The following is a 20,423-nucleotide window of genomic DNA, read 5'->3' as shown; positions in this document are numbered from 1 at the left end:
AACAGCTACTAAAAAGAAAGATCTAGACAAATGGTTATGGACTTGAAACCACGTTCAAAATACCATGTTTGGAGGAAAAGCAGGTATTGAGAAGTTTGCATCGTATGATCCTATTTTTATATTTGTATTAGAAAAAGGCAGTGATACATACACTAATATGATAACTGTATTCATCTTTAGGTGACAGGATTCAGATTATTTAAATTTTTTTCTTTTGTGCTTTATCTCTACTTTATTACTTTTCTAAAATAATCACTCATTATTTTTGTAATTTTAAAATGTGTTTACCAAATAAAACACCACTAGGACTGCTTCCCTGGTCTGGAGGTTTGGCATCAGGGACTCATCTCCTGGGACTCCACAGGAGCTGTGGACTGTCCTCCCACGAGGGTGATGGCAGTTTCCATCACGCTGAGCTAGGCACACTAATTAGAATCTCTGTTCAAAGAGCAGGCTGACAAAAGGATGTCTGAATTATTCACTGTTTTTCATAATCTGTTTTTCTAACAGATGGACTATTAATCTGCGTTCTTGATTTTACATCTCAGATGCTGTTTGTGGGATGGCTTCAGTGCCTTATCATTTGATACTGTGGCAAAAGCACGGGAACCACCATTAGAGGGCCTGGTCCAGTGTCAACTAGTATCCACTAGCTGTGTCACCTTGTTAGGAAGTCACAAGACATTGCTGAACCTCATTTTTATCATATATAAAATGGGATAGGATGCTTACCCCATGAAGTGGTTGGTTGTAAGGATTAAATGTAAAAAGTGCTTTGAAACAGATATATATTGCTTGTATTTCATTTCAAACAAAGAATTAACTTCAAAGAAAGAGAAAATCAAACTCTTTGGCTGAACTGGATGGAACAGGGTTATTTAGTTGAGGCTCCAAACAGTCCTCTCTCTTAATTTGATTTTTATCAAAGGATTAGGCATACATAGTTTCAAAAAATTAAATAACCCTTCAAGGCTCCATCCAAATTGGGACCATTTTGAGTGAAAGGGCAATGGTAATAAAGTTATGCCAGACTAACAAGGATAAACTGGGACGTCCCAGACAAAACCTACTTTAAAAAACAAATACTCTGCTTATCCCTACCCACTCAGAGAAAACTACCTTCAGTTCTTTAATGCATTTTTCTCATGTTTATTTCTGTATTTCCAAATTATGGGTTTCTACTTCTTTTCTTGATTTTCCTTTTTTATACATTATTGATTTCTCACTATGGAAGATGAGGAATGATCTCTTTTATACCCTCCATTCACCTACCATTGCCCTCCCCTCATTTCCACTGTGATTATATTATATATTCATTTCTATATTAATAAGATCATATAAATCTTATTCATGGCTGAACTATGTCATTTATATTTCCTCTCTTGTGCGATTGTTCATTTCCCTGGAGTTAATAATTAACTCAAATTTTGGTTTGTTCTATTATCTATGGTCCTGTCCACTTTAGTCATCCCCAAACTTTGTTTGCACTATAAAACCACTCAAATGACTAATCCATTATTGGAAATAAACCTTCTGTCCTTGGACCTCCTGCTTCAGGCTAGACTGGTTACTTTCCAACCAGATATGCAGCTGGTCAGTCCAGTACTTCCCTTCACTTCTATGCTGTGTTGGGTTCTGTTTTCTTTGTCCCAGTGGTTGCACTTTGTTCATTCACTTCCTTGTTTGCATGGAACACATTCATCCTATAATGACTAAGTAAAAATGTGGACATGGAGATAAACTTTGGAGACCTTCCATGTCTAAAAATTCCTTTATCTACCCTCATTCCTTATTTTTTTAAACTTAGACAAGACTTGCAAGAATACTACCAAAACCCCTTTTATACCCTTAACCAATTCACCCATTATTAACATTTTTGCCCTATTTGCCTTATCATGTCTTTTCTCTATTTTGTATATGCACTTTTTTTTCTTGAGCCATTTAAGAGTTAGGTGTAGTCACCCTTCATGTTTGAATGATAGTTTGACCAACTATAGAATTCTGAATTGGGAATCGTTTCCCCTCAGAATTTTGAAGGCATTGATCTATTATCTTCTGGCTTTGTTGTGACTTGTTCTCTCTCTGAGCTCTCACCTCTTTTCATCTTTTGCATTCTGAACTTTTGTGATGATGTGCCTGAGTGCAAGTTTCTTTTCCTTCACCTGTGATGAGTGCCCAGTGGGTGCTTCCAGAATGGCAACTCATGAGCTTCGGTTCTGGGACATTCTTTGATAATTTCCTCTGTCCATTTTCTCACTTTTGTGGAACTCCTAGTGCTGAAATATCTTGAAACTCCTAAGCTGATCCTGTAATTTTATTCTCTTCTTTCTCAAGTTTTCCTCTCTTTGCCTTTTGTTCTGCTTTCTAGGAGATTTCTTCACCTTCATCTTTCACCTCTTCTACTGAATTCTTAATTTTGTTGATTTTATTTTTTTATTTTCGAAAGCCCTTTCTTGTCACAGGGATGTGCCTTTTCTATAACATCCTGTTCTCTATTTTTTCTTTTTATTTATTTTTTAAATTATTTTTTATTAAAATTTAGTTAATATACAATATTGGTTTCAGATGAACTACTTAGGGATTCATCAATTATATATATTAGTAAATCCTCACCATGATAAATGTAGTTACCATCTGTCACCATACAAAGATATTACAATATTATGAGCTATGGTCCCTTATGCTATACTTCCATCCCTGTGACTAAATTATTTTATAATTTCAAGTTTGTAACTCTTTATCCCTTTCACTTATTTTATCCATTCTCCTAACCCTCATGGTAACCAGCCATCCATTCTCTGTGTTTGAATCTATTTATGTTTTATTTGTTCATATGCTATATTTTTCAGCTTCCACATGTAAATGACACCATATGGTATTTATCTTTCTCTCACTGACTTATTTCCCTTAGCGTAATAACCCTCTAGTTCCATAATGTTGTCACAGTGGCAAGATTTCTTTCTTTTTAGGACTGAATAATATTCCACCGTATATATGTATTATATACATTAGTATATTGATGTACATCCATCTCTATCCATTAGTCTATTGATGGACACTTCAGTTGCCTGCATATCTTGGCTATTGTAAATAATACTGCAATAAACATAAGGGTGCATATATCCTTTCAAATTAATGATTTTGTTTTCTTTGAGTAGATTCCCAGAATTAAAATAGCTGGGTCATATGGTATGTCTATTTTTAGCTTTCTGAGAAACCTCCATACTGCTTTCCTTAGTGACTGCACCAATTTGCAATCCCAGCAGCAGTGTACAAGAGTCCCCTTCTCTCCACACCCTTGCCAACACTTATTATTTCTTGTCTTGTTGTTATTAGCCATTCTGACTGGGGTGAGGTGATATTTCGCTGTGGTTTTGATTTGCATTCAATGACAATTAGTGATCTTGAACATCTTTTCATGTCTCTCTTAATTGTCTGTATGTCTTCTTTGGTAAAATGTCTATTGAGATCCTCCACCCATTTTTCAATCAGATTATTTGGGTTTTTGTTTTTGTTTTTGTGTTGAGTTCTACATTCTTTATACATTTTGTATATCAGCCCTTTGTCAGATAAATTAATTGCATGTAAGTCTCCTATACACTAGGTTGGTTACCTTTTAGTTTTATTGGTGGTTCCTTTGCTGTGCAGATGCCTTTTAGTTTAATATAGTCTTACTTATTTTTGCTTTTGTTTCCCCTGCCTGGGGAGACATATCTAGAAAAATATTTCTAATGTTGATGTTCAAGAGTTTGCTGCCTATGTTTTCTTCTAGTAGTTTTATGGTTTCAGGTCTTATATTTAGGTCTTTAACCCATTTAGAGTTTATTTCTGTGTATGGTATAAGACAATGATCCCAAAGCTTTATTATTTTGCATATAGCTATCCAGTTTTCCTAACACCATTTATTGAAGAGACTCTTTTCCCCATTGTATGTTTTTGCCTCCTTTGTCATATATTAATAGACCATTTAGGTGTGGGTTTACTTTTGGGCTCTCTGTTCCATGGGTCTCTGTATCTGTTCCTGTGCCAGTACCATACTGTTTTGATAACTGTAGCTTTATAGTATAGTTTGGAATCAGAGAGCATGATACCTTCAACTTTGTTCTTCATTCTTAAGGTTGTTTTGGGGTATTTTCTCATTCCATACCAATTTTAGGATTATTTGCTCTACTTCATTGAAAAATGCCGTTGCTATTTTGATGGGAATGGCATTGAATCTGTAGATTGCTTTGGGTAATATGGCTATTTTAACAATATTAATTCTTCCTATCCATGAGCATGGAATAGCTTTCCATTTGTTTGTGTTCTCTTCAGTTTCTTTCATCAGTGTCTTATACTTTTCAGAGTACTTGTCTTTCACCTCCTTGGTTAGGTTTATTCCCAGATATTTTATTCTTTTTGATGCAATTGTAAATGGGATTATTTTCTTATCTCTTTCTGCTAGTTCATTGTTTATGTATGGAAATGCAACTGATTTTTGTATGTCAATTTTGTATCCTGTGACTTTACTGAACTCATTTATTAATTCTAATAATTTTTTAGTGGAGTCTTTAGGGTCTTCTACATATAGTATCATCTGCAAATAGTGATGATTTTACTTCTTCCTTACCAATTTGGATGCCTTTCATTTCTTTTTCTTGTCTGACTGCTCTGGCTCGGACTTCTAGGACTATGTTGAATAAAAGTGGTGACAGTGGGCATCCTTGTCTTGTTCTTGATCTTAGAGGAAAAGCTTTTCATCTCTTTGCTATTGAGTATGATGATGTGGGTTGTCATATATGGCTTTTATTATGTAAAAATAGATATGTGCTATCTATATCCACTTTTGAGTTTTTATCATGAATAGATGTTGAAATTTGTCAAATACTTTTTCAGCATATAAGATGATCATATGTTTTTTATGATTTTTATCCTTCCTTTCTTTAATGTGGTGTCTTACATTGATTGATTTGCAGATATTGAACCATCCTTGCATCCCTGAGATAAATCCTACTTGATTGTGGTAAATTATCTTTTTAATGTATTTTTGGTGGTTTTGACTGGCTGGCCAGCGGCCTGGTGAGTGTGAGTCAGGGATGTCCTGATGTCAGAGCTATCAGGGTGTGGTTGGAGGGAGGCACAGTGTTGGGGAGGTCCAAATGGAGAGGCTCCCCATGGGTAAATGGGAGTCCACACTGGTGGGGAGGCTGCAGGACCAGCTGCAGTCTCCAGGAAAGCCCCATCTCTGCAGCTATTAACTCTGTGCCTGTGGTGTAGCAGTGGCCCTGGTGTGCTGTTTAGGTGTGGACAGTGACAGGCTCAGTACTTGTGGTACAACCCCAGGTCCAGACTCAGCCCTCAGGAAAGCTCCTTCTTCTCACTGGGTCTGTGCCTGCAGTACAATGGTCACCAGGGTATGCTCCCCAGGGATCAGATTGACTGGCTCCACACATTCGGGGCAGCTGTGGCCAGGATGTGCTCTCTAACTGATGCATCTGTATGTGGGTGGAGGCTGGGAAGCCACCTATACCAAATCTGAAATTTCTGTGTGTGCCCAATCCTGCTCCCTGTGTCACTATCAATATGGGAAAGCAGTGAAAACAGTGGCTCTTGCCAGATCCAGAGAGAGTTCTAGCCATTTCCCCACCAAATCACACATTGTTTAGTTCTATAAATTGGGTTTTTCACTTACAGTCTAGATGCACTTAAAAACATGGTTTTTTTCTATGCCCCAGGGCAAGTAGTCTGTTTCCAGGTCCTTTAGTGGTGCCCCTTCCCTCTGTGTCATTGCACTGGGGGTGCGGTTCCCTCTGTTACAGTGTCTCTGTCTCTCCTGCCTTTTTTTTTTAATGTAATCTTTCCATCCCTTGTTGTGCAAAAGGTGTTCATTTGGTCCTTGCTTCTTCCTCAAGATGAATTGCTTTGTGTGTAGATTTGGTGTGAAGGTAGGAGGAGGTAGATTCCAGCTTTCTCTGTGCCATCTGCCCCAGAGTCCCATTCTGTTCTTTTTCTTTTATGTATGCAACACATTCTCCTATCTCATCAAAGATATTAATGAATATTGGTTTTTCCCCATTCATGGTGATTTTCTTCTGCTATTTGCATTGCCTTTTAGACCTAGGTTCATTTCCTATTTGTTTATTTTGGACTAAGTATTTCACATTTGAGGCTCTTTTTAATTACTTCATAATTATTGGCTCTCTCCTTGTTCATAGAGTAGTAAATGTGAGACACTGAAAAGCTCATTGGAAGCTCTCTGAGAGTGAGTGAGGTTTACTGTAGGGTGCATGGTCAGGACCCAGACATTTCACTAGGAGGATCTACCAGTCTATTTCTTCCTGGACTGTTTGCTTTCTTCAGAGAGGAATCCTGCTTGGAAAGTTCAGTTATGGCTGTCAGCATCCTGAGACTGAGTGAAAGAAGGAGGCTGGGAATATCATGTCTCAGCCATTATGGTTCCTTAACTCCCTCACATAGCTATGCTGAGTATTTCTAAGTCCAGAACCTCTCTGTTCACTTCAGAAGACAAACCTCCAATTTCCCTCTGTCGGGCTGCACAGAGTCAAACTACTGGATGGAACTTTTGGCAGATCTTTCTGTTTTCAGCCCCACTCACTGTCCTGGGCTTCCAAAGTGTCATGCTTCCAATTTCTGAACTTTTCCTGGGTTCTGTAACACCAGTTGTTAGGTGTGGTAGAGGTAGTTCACCAAGTCCACCACAGTATTGCCTCTTCCCAGGAGTCTAGACAGACCAGAGTTTTTAGCCTTTTTTGCAGTTAGGTTAGGTAAGTGACTGAGTTGCGGCCAGTGGGAGGCAAGGGGTGATGTGTAACCCTTCTAGGCCTGGCCTTCATAAATAGCTGCCAGCCCTCTCCAGTTTGGGTAGCCAGCGAGACAGGTGGGCCCAGAGAACAGACCTGAGAACCTTGCTCTGTTGCAGGCCCTGGAGCCCCTGCAATTTGTTCTTATCTTCTGCCTCAATTTTTTGATTATAGAGCAATCTGCATCCAAGACACAGTCAATTCCACAGAAGCAGAAAAGAAAGAGTGGGGCTCACAGGAACCTCAGAATGGCTGACAGGGAGCATAGGAAAAGGAGTCCCAGCGTTTGCTACTTTGCCTTCGGGTGGGGGCATAGAGAGTGGCAGATAAAGGCAGAGGAAATAATCCCATTTTCTTCACTTTGCTCCCTAAACCCCATTATTAAGAACACGTTTTGGTTTAAAAAAAAAAAAAAGGTAAAAATGGCCAGAAATGGTTAATAAAACAAAGGCTAGAAATCAAATTCTTACATAGATAGGGTGGGTGTCTATCATCTTATGTCTGGTTGGTATACCCAGCTAATCACAGATTTGAGGCAGGCAAGGGAGGGATTTGAAGTTTGTCTCCAGCATGTTTGGAGAAATATTTGGTATTTCTCATTTCAGGGACAAATGTTAATTTCATTAGTAACTAATAATAAAAAGATATGATATCGCCCTTGATTTGCAGCAGCTCACCTTTCAGCAGTTCCTCCTGGGAGCTCTTTGCCAGATATTCAGTGGTGAGAGGGGTTCCAGGTCATGCATACATACCACTCCTGAAGCCTACTGGGCCTTGGCTTCTCTCCTCTCCACACATAGCCCCTCTGCCTTTTTTTTTTGGCCTCATTTTTTTCTCCCTCATTTCCCAGCCCTGTACCAGCCCCTTCCTGAGAATCTCCTAAACAGTTACACAAAGTTAACTGAACATTTATTTGATTTTTTTCATTACCATACTAATTGATTTATATTTTGAAAGCTTACTATTAGACAGTGTAGAATTATACTTTATACCCAACTTGAATATGGAATTTATGGTCATTTAAAAGAGAATAATTAAGATTAAGCCCTTAAGCAGGTAGCTCCCCACCTACCTTGTTTCTGTGAGATAAACACAGCTTGTGCTGCCTTCTCCAGGGCCAGCCCCTGCTGTGATTCTGAGTTATGTGTCCTGTCCTTTCTGTGGGGAGACAACCCTGTTGACTGTCTCCACAGCATTGGTACCAAGTTGCTTTTCCCAGTGCATTAAGGTCTTTATCGAGGAGAATAAGTGATGTTCTGAAGTATTCAGAGACCTATCTGGCACTCAAGCTGGAATCTTCAAAAGGAGGAATCTCTTTTCGCTAGAGAGATTCCCACAGGAAGTGCCTTTCAGTAAAGCTGAAATGAATGCCCCCTGGGGCAGCTCTGCTTGTACATTGCATGCATACAATGAACAGCCCTTCTCTGGTCAGCCAGCCAAAGAGTCACCAGAGCTCTCATCTTCCAACACCGGGAACAGCAAGCAGTAGGACTCTGTGTGAACGCTTTAAAGACGAAGGTAAATAAAGGTGGAGTAGGCAACTAAGGAGTCACCTTTCTTCGGGGAGTTGGGAGGGCAAACTGTTCCCTCTGTTCACCTGAAGCTACAATGCCACATGGTCTGACCACAGTGCTACATTAAAGCTTTTCCTTTCTTTTGCAGTTGCTCTCTTGACCTGTCACAGTGTTTTAAAATTCGCTATTTAAGGTAATTCTCCCCTGGTGGGGGATATTCGCACGGTGAGTGCCAGGATTGCAATCTCAGTGCCAGAACAAGCGCAGTACCTGGACTAGGGGTGGGCAGCAGGCCTGTTGCTGGGGAGTCACCCCCCAAAGAGTAGTGTTGCTGCCAGCCCAGGGCAGGGAGGCAAGCCACACCTTGTGGTGAAGTTTCCCCAAGGTGCATGTGCAAGACCCCAACCCACCCTGGACCTGAGCCCAGGGCCCCACTGGGGGCAGAGGGCCACAGTATAACATGGATCACCCCCTGTGCACATCGGGAACACAACCTGGTTGCCAACCCTTCACAGTGGGACAGGCAGGCATGAGGAGGGTGGGGATGGGCAGGGCCCCAAACACCAGGTGACATACAGGCTGCTGCCAGGAGGTGGGGAGCCGACAGCAGGCAGACCTGTGTGAGCTGAAGGCTCCAAGACCCTGGCACATGCTCCGATGCTCATCAGTCTTCACTTACAAAATACAAATTCAAAGAAAAAATTATTAAGAATTTCAAGAGGGTAACTGCAGAGCATTGAACCCCAAGCACACAGGGTCCTTCTGAATGTGGGGTCCTGGGCAACTGCTCTGTTCACACAGCCATGAAGCTAGCTGTGTAGGATAGAATTACTGAAATCAGGGAAGGTCCAGAAAATTATTTATTTAAAAATCACATTCATGGCATTTCTCATAGGCTGCCTGGACATGGTTTTATGTCTGTACAGAACCTGCTTCCCTATCTGGATGCTATCCTCAAAGCTTAGCTCCTAGTCTTACCAGCTATTCTCTGGCATATTATAGCCCCTTTCTAAGTCTTATCTGTAAAACAGAAATAATAACAGTCTCATAAGATAAGATTGTTGTGAGTTCTTAGTGAAGTAAAGCTTATAAGGCACTACTACTAACTGCAGTGACTGGCATATGTTTGTACAAATGGACATATACATATATATTTATTCACCCACATACACTGATAATCATGTATCTATCTCTGCTCTGGCACATAGAGACAGTACTGGAGTACATAGAAGATATTTAATAAATCTATTTGATGAACATGTTTTTTAAATGTCAATCTGGTTAATGGATGCTTTAGGTGAAATGCAAGGCAAAATAACTTTATTTAAAAGAGACATCATAAAAGCAATTTTCAAAAATTCAGACTGTTAGGATAGAATAATTCTCAAAGCTCATTTGAATTAAGGACATAGAGAAGATGGAGAAACCTGGTAAACAGGATTCCAGAATGAAAATGGCCTTGCAAGGAAAGATGAAATAAATTGGAATTGGTTAGTATGGAGAAGAGAAGGATAAGAGAAAGTTTTAAAATAGCAATATTCCTTTCAATTAAGAGTATTTTGTTACAAAAGTAGGATATGTTTATTATAGAAAACTTCGAAAATACATATTAGCAAAAAGAAGAAAATTAAAAATATGCACAATCCCATCATTCTTATACAACAAAGTTTGTACTAACTGGTCATGCTGTTGTAAATACAGGTTTGACCCTGGATAATACTGGGTATTTTCATTTTAAAGAACATTTGCCAATTTTGCAGCTGAAGTTGTATTTCTTTGCTATTTTTATTTAAATTACTCCTTTCCTCACCTCTTCTGTTTCTTGTTCATACACTTTTTTTCTTTTGTGAATTGTCTTTGTCATTAAACCATTTTAAATTAAGATGTTTGTTTTTCTTTTTACAAAATTGAGAGTATCTAAAAGTACAGAAAATAACAGCTAACACAGCATTTCTATGTGTTTTTCAGAAAGAAGGCCTGTTGGGGTTGAGATAGGAGCTCTATTAACACAATGGCTGCTAGAAAAAGATGTGAAACATTTGTCTTCTTCCCAAACTAACATGCAAGTCTTTTGTACATTAAAGATGTGAACCTTTATCCATGCCATAGAGCTTTTGCTTTAATATTTCTGACTCTTTCATCAAAGTGACTGTTAACAACAGAAAAAAAGGAATTCAATTTAAATTGAGAAAAAAATTTTTAGTTGGACCTAAGAAACAATTTCTTGCCTATGAAGAAAATAAATGAAAGATAAGGCATTTGTCATTATGGAATCTCTGACTGTCCATTTCTACTCTGTGACTTACATTAAACTTAATTGGCTAGGAGACGAGAACTGGACCAAATGATTCTGTTAATTTTCTTAGATTCTAAGAAATTTCAGAGTTAGGGAAAGGTCTGGGTTGCTTGGCCAATTTGATCTAATTTGTGTTCCTTACCCTTATAAACAAACCAGATGAATCTTTGCAGGACTTCTAAGTAAGGGTTGTTAAGTGTGCTACTGCTTGGTGGTTCTGCAAATGAATGTGAATTCCACTACATAACAACTGGGACAAGTGTTCTATTTATTAAAAAAACAGCAAGGTTACTGCTGAGTATGGTAATCATTAGGGCTATAGACAAACATGCACCTCTCTCCTCCCAGGCATGCAGAAATAATGCACTTCCCTGGCCTTTTGGACTTTTGTGTGGACATAAGGCTTTCATTGACCAGTGAATCATGATAGGAAGTGACATTTTCATTTCTGAGCTCAAGTTATTTAAAAATGTTTTATATACAGTTTATTGTATGTCAATTATACCTCAATAAAGAGATATAACTTTATACACAGAGTTTATATGTACAGTTGACCTTCGAATAATGCAGGGGTTATGGGTGCTGACCTCTTATGCAGTCAAAAACCTGAATATGACTTTTGACAACCTCCAAATTTAATTACTAATAGCCTACAGTTGATCTTATGGAAGTAAATAATAAAATAGACAGTATCTACATACAGATTATGCGTTCATGACATACCTAACTTTTTCTTAGTTTTTTCAATATTTCTAGGCTGTGTGGTCCATCTGAGAGTTTCAAATTATTGAAAATCTCCAAAAATTGTTCTAGTATATTTAATGAAAAAAAAAATCTGTGTACAAGTGGACTCATACAGTTCAAACCCATGTTCAAGAGTTAACTGTATAAATTTTAATGAAGTTTATATATAAAGTTTACAATAATGGAATTCTAGCATAACTGTAATACTTAAAATAATTATAATTATATATTAATAATAATTATAATGTTCAAAATGTAAAATTTTTACATGTGTGTACAACTTTGAAATCATCACTTCATTTGAGATGGTGAATAAATATATCTATCACCTCCAAAAGTTTTCACTTGTACTTTTGTAATCCTTCCCTCCCACACTTCCTCATCCCCTATCTCCTAGAAGCCACCGATCTCTTTATTTGTCATTATAGATTAGTTCTGAATTTTCCACAGTTTAATCATATAGTATGTATTCTTTTTTGGCTGGCTTCTTTCACTCTACATGATAATTTTAACATTTATCCATGTTGTTTTACATAACAATAGTTCACTCTTTTTTTATTGCTATTCCATTTTATGGATATGCAGTAGTTTGTTTATTCATTCATTTGTTGTTGGCCAGTTGAGCTGTTTCTAGATTTTGGCCATTACAAATAAACCTTTCATAAAAATTTGTGTACAAGCCTTTGTATGGTCGTAAGTTAGTTTTTCTGAGTAGATACCCAGGAGTGGATTGGGAGGACCATATGGTCACATACTCAATTTCTTAATAAACTGCCAAATTGTTTTCCAAAGTGGTTGTAATACTGACATCATCAGAAGTTCCAAGTGTTTCCATTCCTCTACATTCTCATAAACACTTGATATTGTTCAATCTTTTTAATTTTAGCCATTCTAATAGCTATGTAGTGTTAACTTGTGGTTTTAATTTGCACTTTCCTAATGACTAATGATTTGAGCATCTTTATTTGCCATCTGTGTATCTTGTCTGTTCAAATCCTTTAGTCAGTTTTATTGGTTTGTTTACATTATTGTTGAGTTTTGAGAATATATATTCTGGACTAAAGTCTTTTCTCAGATATACATTTTGCAAATATTTTTTTTCTCATTCTGTAACTTGTCTTTCCGTTATTGTAAGAGTGTCTTTTAAAGAGTAGAAGTTTTTAACTTTAAGTCCATTTAATCAACTTTTTCTTTTATGAATTGTGCTTTTGATGTTATATCTAAGAAATCCCTGCCTAACTCAAGGTCACAGTGATTTACTCCTATTTTCTTCCAAAACTTTTACAAATTTATACTTTTACATTTACTCTGTGACCAATTTTGGGTTACATTTTGCATAAAGTGTGAGATATCCTTTTTCCACTGTATTACCATTGGACCTTTTATCCAGATAAATGTGTGAGTTTATTTCTGGACTTTCTATTTTGTTCCATTAATCTATTTTTTTTCTAACTTTATGCTAATAATATCACACTGTTTTCATTAGTGCAACCTTAAATAATTTTTGAAATCAGGAAATAGTTATGCCTCTAATTTGTTTGTCTTTTTATGAGTGGTTTAACTATTCTAGAATCTTTGCACTTCTATAAGAATTTTAGAATCAGCTTGTTAATTTCTACGAAAACTCTTTCTGGGAGTGTGACTGGCACATTGAAGCTGTAGATTAAGGACAGGTGACATCTTCATGATACTGAATCTTGAATGAATAAGGTATATCTCCAGTTATTTAAGTCTTTAATTTTTTTCAGCAATATTTTGAAATTTTAGTGTACAGGTCATTCATAAAACACTTCCAAGTATTTTGTATTTTTATGTTATTGTATATGGTAATATTTCCTATTCAAATCTATAATTATTTGTTGCTAGTACAGTGAAATACAATGGATTTTTGAATTGATTTTGCACACTGCAAACTTATGATCTCAATTATTAGTTACAATAGCTTTTAAAAAATATTCCATCATATTTTCTACATAGATGATTATGTCATCTCAAAAAAAAAAGTTTGAATTCTTTCCTTTCGATCTGTATGCCTTTCTTTTTCTTGCCTGACTGCACTGGCAAGACCCACTACAACAGTGTTGAGTTAAAGTGATAAAAGTAGACATACTTATCTGATTCTGATCTTATGGGGAAAGTATTTAGGTTTTTACCATTAAGTATGATGGTGGCTGTAGGTTTGTTTTAGATGGTCTCTATGAAGGAAGTTCCCTGATAATTTTAGTTTAGTGAGAGTATTTATCAGGATCAGGAACGGATGTTGGCTTTTGTTAAATGCTTTTTTAACATCTGTTTAGTGACCATATGCTTTTTATTGTTAGTTTGTATGTTAAAGTATATTGATTGATTTTCAAATGTTGAACCTACCTTGTATTCCAAGGATAAACTTCAGTTGGTCACATGATGTTTTAGCCTTTTAATAGATTGTTGAATTCAATTTGCTAATACTTTATATAGAATTTTTGTTCATTAGGGATTTTGTGTCCTTTTCAGTGTTCTTTTCTTGTAATGTCTTTGTCTTGTTTCATTTTAAAGGTAATCCTTGCCTCCAAGAATTAGTTGAGAACTATTCTCTTTTCTTTGATATTTTTAGAAGAATTTGTTTAGAACTGTTATTATTTCTTCCTTACTTGTTTGATAGAATTCACCCATGAAGTCATCTTAGCCTGGAGTTTCTCTGGCAGAAGTTTTGAACTATGCCATTTTCCTAACTAGATATAACGTTATTCAGAGTATTTATCTCTTCTTGAGTGAGCTTTGGTAACTTTTGTCACTCAAGGAAATTTTCTATTCTAAGTTGTCATATTTATTGGCATGAAGTTGCTCAAAATAATTCCTTATTGTCCTTTCACATGGGTTTCATTTGCTTTTCTTTTTTTATTGTCTTAAGGCCACTGATTTGAAAACTTTCCCCTATTCTAATATAGATGTCTAATATATATCATATTTCTAATATAGGAAGTTTAATGCTCTAAATTTCTCCCCTGAAAACTACCTTAGTAGCATCCTACAAGTTCTCATTTGTTGTATTTTTATTTTTATCATTTCAAAATAAGTTTTAATTACCCTCTTAATTTCTTCTTTTACCTTCTTTTAGGTGTGTTAGTTTCCAAATATTTGGAGATATTTCTAAGAATATTTATATTATTAATATCTAATTTAATTCCATTATTAAGTAACTCAAAGAATGTACTTTGAATGGCTTGTGAGCTGTGATAGGAAAATGATAACTTAATGTCAACCAAAGGGAAATTATTATTTTTTCAGTAAGTCCTCCCAGCAAGTCAAAGGTGCTATAATTATCTGGTTTCCAGTTTAATTCCACTTGACAAATATTTGTTGAACACTGAATATACATACTCAAAGCCCTGGGTACTGCATGGGTTACATAAATAAGGAAAGTAGAATGTCTTATCGCAAGGAACTTACAATCTAGACATGAACTACTGATACTAGAAAAGAAATGATAAAATCCAAAAGTGGATTACACAAAGAATGACAAGGATTCAAAGGGAAGAATCAGGAAAGGTTTCACTTTGGCTGGAGTTTAGGGAGTTGATGGGAGATAAGCTGGAAGAATAGCTTGGGGACTATTTTAGAGGACCCTGAGGTCTTTATATATAGTTGAATAGGCATTTGGATGCCATAGAGATTTTTTGAGCAGAAGAATCCCTTTCTTTCACTCTCCACGTTTGCTCCATCAAGTCCTGGTGGACCTACATCCACCATAGAGCTCTGGAAAATGTCAAGTGGTTGTATTATGTCACTGACTCCCTTGCTTAAAACCCTTCACTGGCTCCCCACAGCACTTAGAATAAAATCAAAATTTCTTTTCAGACCCTCATGTTCTACCTTCTGACTATCTCATCTTCTACCATTTTTTTCACTGTATTCAGTACATCCTACCCCCATCAGCTTCCTTTCACTTCCTCAGATACAACTAGGGTTTTCCCCACGAAGAACCTTTGCATTTTCTTCTGCCTTGAACACTCTTTCCCAGCTCTTTGCATGGTGTGGAAGACAGCCTCCAAAATGGCCCAACCATCCTTTCCTCCTGGTAATCATACCTTTGTGTGATCCCCTCCCCTAGAGTATAAGCTAGATTTAGTGACTTATTTTTAGCAAAGAGAATGCAAGAGAGGTTATGGGTTCCAAAAAGAAGGTGGTTCCCATTAGGGGTGCATTCTTTCTCACATTTTCACTGGCTCGCCTTACCTGTAGAGGGAAGCCAGCTTCCTTCTGTGAGCTGCCCTATGGAGAGGCCCATTTGGCATGGAATTAATGTCTTGAGCCTATAGCCATTAAGGTCCTGAGGCCTGCCAACAGCCATGTGGATGAGGTTGTAAGCCTATCCTTTCTAGTAGGTCCCTGAGTTGACAGTAGATCCAGTGCTAATATCTTCTGAGAGACTCTGAGCCAGACACCCAGCCAAGCCACACCATGATCACTGACCCACAGAAACCATGACATAAGAAACATTCATGTTTTTAAGTTGCTACATTTGGGAATAATTTATTACGCAGCAACAGGCAACTATATGTATGGCTGGGTCCATCTCGTCCTTTGTGACTCAGCTCATGTGTCAGTTCCTCAGAGAAGCCTTTCCTAACCATCTTGGCTAAAGTAACTTTCTTCCTACCCTGCCTCTTCCCCAAGTCACTTATTAATATAGTGCCTTGTTTTCTTTCTTCCATAGCTCTTATTATCATCATTAATTTATTCATTTACTTATGTATTGTCAGACATCCCACAAGTAGACTATAAACTCCTCTAATGGTAGATTGTTGCTCTATTTCCAAAATATAGAAGATACCTGGTTCAAATACTTGTTGAATAAATGTAAGCGAATAATAGCTCTGCATTATTTGTTCCAGAATCTCCTGGTGTTTAACAGAGCCAAATACTGTGAACTGAGCTTAATCTGTGTTTTGATAAGAACTTTGACAGCCAACAAGGCCTGGAGGTGTTTTCAGATTTCAGAAGATCTACTTTTATTTTATAGATCAGAAAAGTTAACTGGTCAGCTTCACAAAGCCCATAAGCAGTGGGCCTGTTTTTTGAAGATATAACTTCCTTTGCCAGAAAGGTAGGCCCACTCTGAAACAGCCTTACTTTAGCTGGCCTAGGAGAAGCAGGTGACAGCTTATTAGAATAAGCAAGGCCGTTGACTCTTCACATAATTCTTCCAGCAATCAAAACATCATTTATTGTTGTCATTTGAGTAATTTCTGCTCTTCAGAGAAAAATAGAAGAAAAATAGAAAAACATGAGCAAGCAAGAAAAGCATACCATAATCATAGCCTTATAATCCCACCTTATCTATTAAGGCTTAGAGGAAATCCCTCCAGAACTTTTTCTGTGCATTTTTTAATTGAAATATAGTTGATATATTACATTGTATTGGTTTAAGGTGTACAACATGATTCAACAATTGTATACATAACCAAATACTATGATACGTGTAGTTACCATCTATCAACATACAAAGATATTACATAATTTCCTATGCTGTACTGTCATTCTGTGACTAATTTATTTTGTAATTGGAAGTTTGTGCCTCTTTATCTCCTTTATTTATTTCACTGCCCCCACCACTCCCCTATGGCAACCATCAGTCTGTTCTGTGTTTATGAGTCTATTTCTGTTTTGTTTGGGGTTTTTCTGTTTGTTTCTTTGTTTTGGTTTTTAGATTCCATATACAAGTGAATCATGGTATTTGTCTTTCTCTGTCTCATTTATTCCACTTAGCATAATACCCTCTAGGTCCATCTAGTTCTATGAATTTGTTAAAAAGACAAAGTGAGATAATAGCACAATACCTACTTCTTAATAAATTGTTTTCTTCACTTGGCAACATATTCTGAATGTTTTTTCATTTCAGTTGACGCATTTCTGCAACATCATTAATCTTTGTAGGGATATATGATCATCCATTTAATCAATCCTTTGATTTTAGCCATTCCAATTATTTGAGATTTCAAATGAGGCTTTTCTGACCATCTTGGATTCTACCGTATGATTCTACTAATTATCATCACTGATAATTTCCTCAGGAGAAAGTCTTTAAAAGAGGAATTGCTCTATGTAAGGATGTGAACATTTAAAAGACGTTTTGATATATTTTTCCAAACTTCCTTTAAAGAAGTTATGCCAATTTACAACTCTGGCTGTCCATGCACATTCCGTTACTTTTAAAACTTACTTCATAAGAGAAGACCGTGATAAACTCATGTATTAGTAGTTTGTCTCTTTTTATCTGTGAACAGCCAAATACAATGCAAATGGAATTGCTTTCTACATCTAAATTGGGATGAGGGTAGGCAGCTCCGCATAGTCCAGAATAGGCAGATTTTTTGAGTTGGGGAACTTGAAATATTAACAAATGGATAAAAATAGGAGAGACAGAAGAAAGGAAAGGCCTACTCAAGGAAAGGTGAAGCAGTCAACAGTGTGCTTTTGCTTTTGATCTTGTGAAATTGCTTTTATCAATATATTTTTTGCACTGAAGAACAAAAGGGCTCCAGAGAAGTTGTTCCAAGGCCAGAGGGGGAAGGTGCTGGAGGGGGTCTTGTAGGCTTGGCAGCCAGTGGAAAAGAGGACCTCGGGAAGGGATGATTGTTAGCAGCTCATACTGGTACAGTACTTTACAGTTTACAGAGTACTTTCTATGAAGTGCAGGCAGCAGGAGGACATCTGCTGTCGTAGGAGCTGGTCATGGACACAGCTGGGGGTTTCTACACTAGCACTGCACTGACCACTCCCTAATTTCTTGACACTAGAGGGATAGAAGCCACTTGCTTTTTCTACCACAGCAGCAAGGTTCTGTAGACAGAATATTTGTGTCTCCCCAAAATTCATATGTTGAACCTAATCCTCAATATGATGGTATTGCGAGGTGGAGCCTTTGGGAGGTGATTGGGTGGTGAGGTGCGGCCCTCAGGGACAGGAGCAGCACTCTTGTAAAAGAGGCCCCAGAGAGCTGTCTTGCCCTTTCTGCCATGATCGCCAACTGTGAACCAGGAAGCAGTCTCTCCCCAGACTCCACATCTGCCTGCACCTTAATCTTGGACTTCCCAGCCTCCAGACTTTGTGAAATAAATGTTTGTCATTAGGTCATCCAGTCTATTGTATTTTTGTTATCATAGCCTGGACAGATGAAGACACCAGCTATCTTTTACATGCAGGCAAATATAATCCTAACATTACAAATGATGAAATAATTTATAGAATTCCTAAGGGAAGGAGGGGACAGTGTTGCTAGACTTTGTACAACTGTGACAAGATAAAGCCTATCAGAGAAAGCATAGAGTCAGAAAGGGCCCGAAGGCCTAGGAAACAGTGGTGGGGTATGCTGGTGCTAGAGCAGCGGGCAACAGCTGACTGCCCCAGGGGGAATGCGTACAGTGAACAAGAGGGAAGGGCCAATGTAACCACCACAGAAAGTCAAATAGAAGGGATGGCCGGATGCCCGGCAGGAAAACAAGCAGCAGGGTCACTGGCTGGAGAAGGGAGGAAGCAGGTAGAACACATGTGCTGTTAACGTGTTTGAAGGTTTTCTTGTGGAAAAGAGAGTAAGCTTATTTTATCTAGTAAGTATGTGACAAGTATTTATATAACCCAAGAGGTGAAACAAAACCCAGTGCATGAAGGTACAGGTAAGGGAACCTGTCTGAATTCTACATGACACAGTAATTGATGTCCTTGGGTATCAGCATGCTTTGCCTCCACAGCTTCTGTTAATAACTTGCTCCTTGGTTATAGCAGTGGGCAATTATTATTCCACCCCTCTGGCCACAGTGACTGCTCTAGGGATGGACATATGCCCTCAACCAGAACAATCAAAGCCTTATCCAAACATTTCCTCACTAGATGGGTCTTCTTTTCTTCCCTTTGGTCACTGAACTGAATTTTTTGGCTCTGGGCCCAGAACTGACTGAGGGCATGCTCCCTGCTGGGCCTGGGCAGTCCATCCACGAGAGGTGGCCTGCAGTGCAAGTTTTTCTAATGTGCATTAGTTATGAGATGAGTGGTTAGAGAACATGATCTGTGTGACGTGCCAATTGCTGTTGTCATAACCTCATCTAGAACCAGCAAGCAGACCAGGAAAAACAGAGATGGAGGCAACATGAGCTGCAATGTCTGAGTGACTTCAAGTTTTTCTTATCAAAGCAGTGGGTTGTAAAGTTGATAAGAATGTGTGCAAGTTGTGCTAGAGATAAAGACAGTAGAGATAATAAAAGAACAGTCATTATTAAGGGCCAAGTGTAAGTGTAAAATGGAAATAAAAGACCATTATAAACCAAGAAAACCTTAGATTCATACAAGCTTAATATTATGGAAGGGAAGAGTTGAGATAAAATAATGTAGGGGGCGGAAGATGGCGGCGTGAGTAGAGCAGCGGAAATCTCCTCCCAAAACAACATATATCTATGAAAATATAACAAAGACAACCCTTCCTAGAATAAAGACCAGAGGACACAGGACAATATCCAGACCACATCCACACCTGAGAGAACCCAGCGCCTCGCGAAGGGGGTAAGATACAAGCCCCGGCCCCGCGGGAGCCGAGCGCCCCTCCCCCCAGCTCCCGGCGGGAGAAGAGCAGGCAGAGCGGGAGGGAGACGGAGCCCAGGGCTGCCGAACACCCAGCCCCAGCCATCCGGGCCAGAGTGCAGGGCCCTCGATACTGGGAAAACAGGGCAGCAAAAAGAGTGAGCAGGCACTGGAGGCTGGGCGACAGAGGACATAAGAAAAGCGCGCGACCATTTTTTTTATTTTTTTATTTTTTGCTTTTTTGCTGCTTTGTTTTGGCGAGCGCTTTTTGGAAGTTTTAAAGGGACAGGGACCCCAATATTAGGGAAACAGGGCAGAAAGACCGGTGAGCAGAGGCCTGAGGCTGGCACCGGAGAATAAAGAAAAACGAACGACCACCTTTTTTTTTTAATTAAAAATTTTTTTTTTTTTTTTTAATTAAAAAAAATTTTTTTTCTTGTTTTTTTTTGTGGTCGTTGTTTTGTTTTGGCGGGTGCTTTTTGGAAGTCTTAAAGGGGCAGGGCGGGCCACTTAATC

The sequence above is a fragment of the Manis pentadactyla genome, chromosome 2 (genome assembly GCF_030020395.1).
Source record: "Manis pentadactyla isolate mManPen7 chromosome 2, mManPen7.hap1, whole genome shotgun sequence".
In the NCBI taxonomy this organism is placed as follows: Eukaryota; Metazoa; Chordata; class Mammalia; order Pholidota; family Manidae; genus Manis; species Manis pentadactyla.
Note: the sequence above shows the minus strand (reverse complement) of the source record.